The 6792-nt window shown below is 46.1% G+C and overlaps 1 long non-coding RNA gene across 1 annotated transcript; it reads right to left on the bottom strand.

Moving 5' to 3' along the window:
• Nucleotides 1-2566: 2566 nt before the first annotated feature.
• On the bottom strand, nucleotides 2567-3916 carry LOC119087524. The gene is made up of 4 exons (XR_005090989.1): nucleotides 3595-3916; nucleotides 3215-3373; nucleotides 2969-3051; nucleotides 2567-2601 (listed from the first exon to the last, which is right to left on the bottom strand). It is a non-coding gene; the product is annotated as an uncharacterized LOC119087524 (long non-coding RNA).
• Between the last annotated feature and the right edge of the window lie 2876 nt (nucleotides 3917-6792).

Genomic DNA, 6792 nt, shown 5'->3' with positions numbered 1-6792 from the left:
GAGAGAAGAGTAATGGTCTTATCTGTCGTAGTCCTTCATAGATTTATTTATTTTATGCCTGTGAGTGTTATCCTGCACACACACACACACACACACACACACACACACACACACACACACACTTACATGCACTATGTTGGAGTTGGAACTGGAGTGACAGATGGTTGTGAGGCAGCATGTGGGTTCTAGGAACCAAACCTGGGCCATCTGCAAGGACAGCAAGTGCTCTCAACCACAGAGCCATCTCTTCAAGCCCTCTTTTCTGTTTCTGTTCAGTAGGGAACTCCAGTCCATGGAATGGTTCCATTCACAGTTAGGAAGAGTATTCCTTCCTCAGTGAATCTAATCTAGATAATCCGTCACAGACAGGCCCAGGGGCTTGTCTCCCTGGTAATTCTAGATCCTGCCAAGTTGACAGTCATGGATCACCACGGTAGGCATTTGGAGGGTGCCTGTGTGTAAGATGCTATGTCCCACAAATGTAGTAATTCTGACTTTGGGAAGTTCAGTGCTTCTGGCTTAGTAGACCCTCACAGACTAAGTCTTCGGCAAAATGATGTTTTAATAATATGTGTATTATTCAAATAATTGCTCACTGTTTCCTTTGCATGCCTCTCCCTGTGATGGAGTAAGGTTGTATGTTGTACTTGGGTTCAGCAGGTAGGGTTGGGATTAGGAAAACGCATGGATAAGAAGACTCAGCATAAGAGTGAGGTAGGATGCAGTGCAGGACCCAGGAAGTGTGCCTACTGGATGAGCTTTGGAGGGAGGCCAGGTCCATGGCTCCACTGTGGGCTTTGGTCTTCCCACACATCCCCAGGAGAAACTGTTGTTGACTTTCATGGAGGCAAGAGAGTAACTCAACCCATTTTCTGCTACTACCACAGAATACCTGAAGTTAGGTAACTTATAACAAAAAGAATGATGTTTTGATTTGGGGTTCTGGGAGTTTAGGAGCATGGTACCAGCATTAGCCTGGTGCGGATAAGAGCTTCACAGAGAGAAATAGAAAGGAGACAAAAGTGGGGGAGATGGAGAAAGAGAGGGGGTCTCAGGCTTGCTTTATAACAATTCATTCTCATGCTAACTAATTCGGTTTTGAGAAATTGAGAGCCCCTTTCTAGGTGAAAAGTGTTAATTCTTCTTCTGGACCTAATCCTCTCCCGATGCTCCTCAATGCTGTTCTGTGCCTGTCTCTTTGATGGAGTGAAGTCACCATGAGTTTTGATGGGAAAAGGTATGTTTACACCAAAGCAGAAGTTTATTATTATTATTATTTTTATTTTTTGAAGCTGCTCCAGTTTGAGGGTGGGGGGGGATGAAGATCATTTTCTTTTCTTTCTTTTTGGTTGGGGAATAAATGTCATCTGAAGAGGTGAAGAGGGATTGGTATGCTTTTTATACTTGAGTAAAACCCCTGGTCTTCCTTGGTGAGTTTTCAGGTGCATAGATCCCATCCCTGTGTTGAGATAACCTCCCTCTGTGCTGGGGCTTGGGCCTAAGCCAGCACAGAACAGCAGGCTCCAGGCAGAAAAGAGGTGGCACTGGAGGGTTTCACAGCTGAAAAGATCTCCTAGGGGTATCTAGCACGTCCTCCTGAATCATGTTTTTTTTTTTTTTGAGACCTTTGGAGGATGAATTGATCAGCTGTTATTTGGAGAGGAATTAAAGCCAGGCTAAGTTATCATCATCAGCAGCAATCGAGTCCCCACCCAACTCTCAACTTTAGAATAAATAACCATGAAAGCCCAAACCTAAAAACAACCCAAACATCCTCAATAACAGGATGGATAAACGTAACAGAGTGCACTCATACAATGCAATATTATCCCACACCAAAAGGAGCAAATGTCACCACAACACAAAAAGTACACTAGACAAAAGAATATGAGATCGATGGTATGAGGAATAGAAAAAACTAAACTATTATGATAGAAATAAAAAAGATATTTATTGAAAAAACTAAACTATTATGATAGAAATAAAAAAGATATTTATTGACTTGTGAGTAAAACAGAATGTGGGGATTTTCTGGGGTGGTAAGGATTTGCATGTTGATCTTCATGCACACTGCACAAGTATACATGTGTGTGAGAGTCACTGAACTGTACACTTAAGATCTGCTACACAGGTAATGTGGGGATTTAACAAGGCAACTCCATGTAGTTAAAAGGATGTTTATTTGGGGGTAACTTACAGCCAATAAAGGGGTGGGTTACAGGATCCAGGAGAGGTGAAGTGCAGTCCAGTGGGGTTCTCTGGAGAACTCTGACTGGGTCTGCCATCTAGCATCCAGGATCATGAGGAGCCAAGAGGGCCAGCCCGGAAGGATCTCCAGTCTTAAGGGCTCCCATCTCGGCCACACCCCAGGGGCAGATCATAGGTAGGCATAGCAGTTACTGGCTGCCTCATTGAGGCAGTGCTTCAAGGTCAAAGCTGGAATAGCTACCCGCTACACACAGGTGCTGATGGATCCGCAGTTAAGAGTGCTTGCTACTCTTCTAGATGGTCTGGTTTCCAGCATCCACATTGGGCAGCTCATAACTTCCTCCAAGTTCAGCTCCAGGGGAACCAATGCCCTCTTCTAACCTTCTGTGGGTACTGTAGTCATGTGCACATATACATGCGTGTGCACACACACACACACACACAAAATTAAAAAATAAGTCTTAAGAAAGATTTCCATATACTCTAGATATAAATCATGTTGTCCTCTCCCCAAACAAAATAAAACACAAAAAACAAAACAGTGAATGCAAGCGATGTGTCTAGCTGTCTAGCTTGGGAACATTTATTGTCTGTGACTTCTGTGAAGCAAATCTGACAGCCGCATTGATGGAGTCTCCCTAGTCTAGCAGTTGAAGTAACTTGGGTGTGTTACTGAATGTGTCTGGGATTTAGTTTTTTTTTCCCCCTCTGTTAAAAAGGCATTAAAAGGCCTAGTTTTCATTGCTTTCAGACTGCTTACCTCAAATGGCTCTGGGTGTCAGTGGAAAGGACACAAAGGCGTTCCAGTTGAAGACTTGGATGCACTTCCCTAGGACAGTGAACCTAGTGACATTGGAACCAGGGTATATGCCAAAGCCACGCCTGCCTTGCTGGCTTTTCCTGCCTCTCTGGTGACAGCTAGCCCTCCCTGAGCACTGAGGCTGCCTTATATTCTGGAGCTTCTGGACTCCCTTCTCCCAGCCCTTGGCTCCTCTGTGTCTCCTACCTGCTCTTGTCTTCCAGCCTGCCAGCCCTGACAGGGTCTTTCTGTTAGGCGGATGAGCTCAGCAAACATCACCGGAGGAAGGGAGCAGGAATGAGTTTCTGAGTGTCTGATTCACACATCCTGACAGTCTGAAACACGGGGCTAAGAATCCAGGCCACCCTGTATTCAAGGAGACGTGACAAGAGGTCCCCTTTGAGGCTGCCCACAGACACCTAGAGACAGTACCCCTCCATAGGCACTGCCCCACATCGTTGGACTGGCTCCTCCTGCCCCCTCACCGCCTCAGACACCTCAAAGGGAATGAAGTGTCATCTGTGGTTGGGATCTAATCACTGAAACAGCATCTGAGTAAATTTCCACTCAGCTTCATTCACTCAAACCTTTTCTTCAGATCCGGGAGGCAGGTTAAATGGCTCTTGGGTATCGGTAGGGAAGCTTCAGTTGTGATAGAACGGTCCTGAGCCAGGGTGTTTGAGCTTCCTCCTTGATGTATTTGCTCAAGAGCAGCACAGGAAGCTAGTTTATCTCCTTGACCTGAAGCAGGCAGAGTCACTGTCCCCAGCATTATCCTGTGGGGCCAGAGTTCAATGGAAGCGCAAACATGGGCCCGATAAACCATAGACTCTCAGACTGGGAGGGATTCAGAGCTTAGAGATCTGGACTCTGTTCTGTAGACGAAGCTGAAGTTATGGGGGCAAAGGAACTGGCTGGGGGCAAAAGCCAGACAGTGATGGAGGTGGGAAAAGAGCAGAAATGACTGAGGGGACCCGGAGCATGGGGCTGGCCAGATCGGACTGACCACATCACCACATATCCCACGAGGTGCTCAGCCTGGCACCACTGACATTTTGGGCTGGATGATTCCTCACCATGGGAGGCTGGTTGTCTTAAGCATGGGTGGTGGTTTAGCTGTGTCCCTAGATACCAGTAAGAACCCTCACCCAGTCTATGACAAACAGATGTCTCTAGATATGACAAATGTTCTCTGGGAGCCAAGTCAGCCCTGGTTGAAACATGATGTTCTTTTAGCTTAACATTTCAAGATGCACTGTGACATTCTTAGTGTGAGAGGGTCTGTCTCACATTCCGGTCTGTAATTCTTTCAGTGGAAGATGACTCTTTATTGATCGTTTTGTTTCTTACCTTGCATAGTATTTGGCTTGTAAGAAATACAATGAGGCCTTGGGAGGCAGAGCCAGGCAGATCTCTGTGAGTTTGAGGCCAACCTGGGCTACCAAGTGAGTTCCAGGAAAGGCACAAAGCTACACAGAGAAACCCTGTCTGGAAAAACAAACAAACAAACAAACAAACAAACAAACAAACACAAAAGAGAAATACAATGAATGGATGAATGAATGAATGAATGGACAGACTGGATGAATGGACAGACTGTGAGCCTCAGAGGATAACCGCTCATTGGCTGGCTATCTAGTATTCTATTAACCATCAGCTGGCATCCTCTGGCAGGAGGGGGTGGGAGGTTGACCTAATGACCTTCTCCCCAAAGATGGTTGGGGGTCCTGATCCCCTGCTTTGCCATTGACCACCACAGTCACACAGTAGGCGTCCTCTCAGCTGCTCTCTGCACACTGCAGGCTTAATTATGGGACTTCTTTTCATCCTTGGAGAGCAATGGGAATGGGTAATAATACAAGAGCCTCTTCTCACTGGGGGTTCAACCAACATTGAGAAACAGTAGAGCTTGAAGAGCAAGCACCAAGCACGGTTACAGGAAGCCGTGTGAGCCCTGGGAGAAGATGTGTCACAGAGACATAAAGTGCGGGTCCTGGAGAAAGTCACAAGTAAACTATAAAAGGAAACATCTCTATCACCAATCTGACGGCATTTTTCTGAATCCCAGAAAGTTTTAGCACCGTTGACCCTGGGGAAGTGACAATTCATTTTCTGTTTTCTAAATGGTAAATCCTGGAGAACGTAGACTCCTCTTTCAGGATTAACAACAAACAAACAAACAAACAACAACAATAACAACAACAGCAGCAAAATGGTGCTTGATGTCTTCAGAGGAACTTCTGTGCCCGACAGTAAAATTCAGTTTCCATTAGGGAAGAGGAGGCCTATCAGGGGAGTGAGAGGTGGGCAAGAAGGGGGGCGGGGTGGATGTGGTCACAGTATGTTCCGTAAGAATGTCACAATGTGCTGAGCGTGTTGGCACATGCCTGTGATTCTAGCACATGTGAGCCAGAGGCTGGAGGATCACCAGTCCAAGGCCAATCTCACCCGCACAGGGAGTTAAGACCAGGCTGGGCCACATGAGACTCTGTTTCAGCAAACAAACGAAGTCACAATGAAACCCATTATTTTGTGCAATCAATATATTGTCTAGATAGCTCTTACAACAGAATTAAAAAAACGAGGCTGATTTTACCTGTCAACTCATTCAAAGGGACAAGTTGGGAGTTAATATTGAAAGGGGACCTATTTAAAACAGCAGTAAAGATAGAAAGGGCGTGAAGAGCAACGTGAGAGGGAAGGAATTATTATATCAGAAGGCGACTATGGGGTCAACGGCCCTTTAAAAATACGTCCTAGGGATAGTGAGACGGCTCAGAGGTAGAAGTACTGGCCACTTGATACGCCATGTTTGGTTGATAACCCTGGGCGGCCTGCCCTGTTCTGAAGGGCCATGGAGGAGGAGTGGACCTGGGGCGGGGGAGGTGGGAAGGGAGGGAGTGGGAGGAGAGGGGGGAGGGGGACACTTGGCCTGGATGACAGAAGGTTAAAAAAATAGGTGCTGCTCCCTTGCAAGCCTGATGACTTGAGTTTGATCCCTGGAACCTTTGTAAAGGTGATGAGAGAACTAACTGATCCTGCAAAGTTATCCTCTATTGTGGCGTGCTTACACCTGGACCCACACAAATAATAGCAATAAGGATGTTACTATATGATATGTAATATTATTAATAATTACATGGTATACAATCATGTGTTAAGATGATGTAATTATATATTGCTATTATATAGTAATTATTATTGAATGAATAAAAATGAAGTCTGCCAAGAACTGAGGTCCAGCAGGGGCACCACATGAAGCCCTCCTGTCTAGGTTGGAAGCTGGGTGCTTGCTCTTCCGTCTCCAGCTGTCCATTCTGTTGTTTGCTGTGCTGGCTGGTTTTATGCCAACTTGACAAAAGCTAAACTCATCTGAGAAGAGGGAACCTCAATTGAAGAAAATGCCTGCATAAAACTGAGCTATAGGCAAGCCCGTAGGGCATTTTCTTAATTAGTGATTGATGGGAGAGGGTCCTGCCTTGTGGGTGGAGTTCTGGCATTGTGGGTGGAGCCCTCCTTGGGCTGGCAGTCCTGGGTTCTATAAGAAAGCAGGCTGAGCAAGCCATGAGGAGCAAGCCAGTAAACAGCACCCCTCCATGACCTCTGCATCAGCTCCTGCCTCCAGGCTCCTGTCTTGATTTCCTTCCATGATGAGCAGTGACGTGGAAGTGTAAGCCAAATAAACCCTTTCCTCCTCCTTACTGTTGATTGGCCACCTTGAGGTATTTTAGGGATTCTGAGGAAGTGGCATGTATGCCTGGAGACTCTGGGGAGAGAAGCTGGGG

This window comes from Peromyscus leucopus, chromosome 3 (genome assembly GCF_004664715.2).
Source record: "Peromyscus leucopus breed LL Stock chromosome 3, UCI_PerLeu_2.1, whole genome shotgun sequence".
NCBI classification, from domain to species: domain Eukaryota; kingdom Metazoa; phylum Chordata; class Mammalia; order Rodentia; family Cricetidae; genus Peromyscus; species Peromyscus leucopus.
Note: the sequence above shows the minus strand (reverse complement) of the source record. Positions and strands in the feature narration are given on the sequence as shown.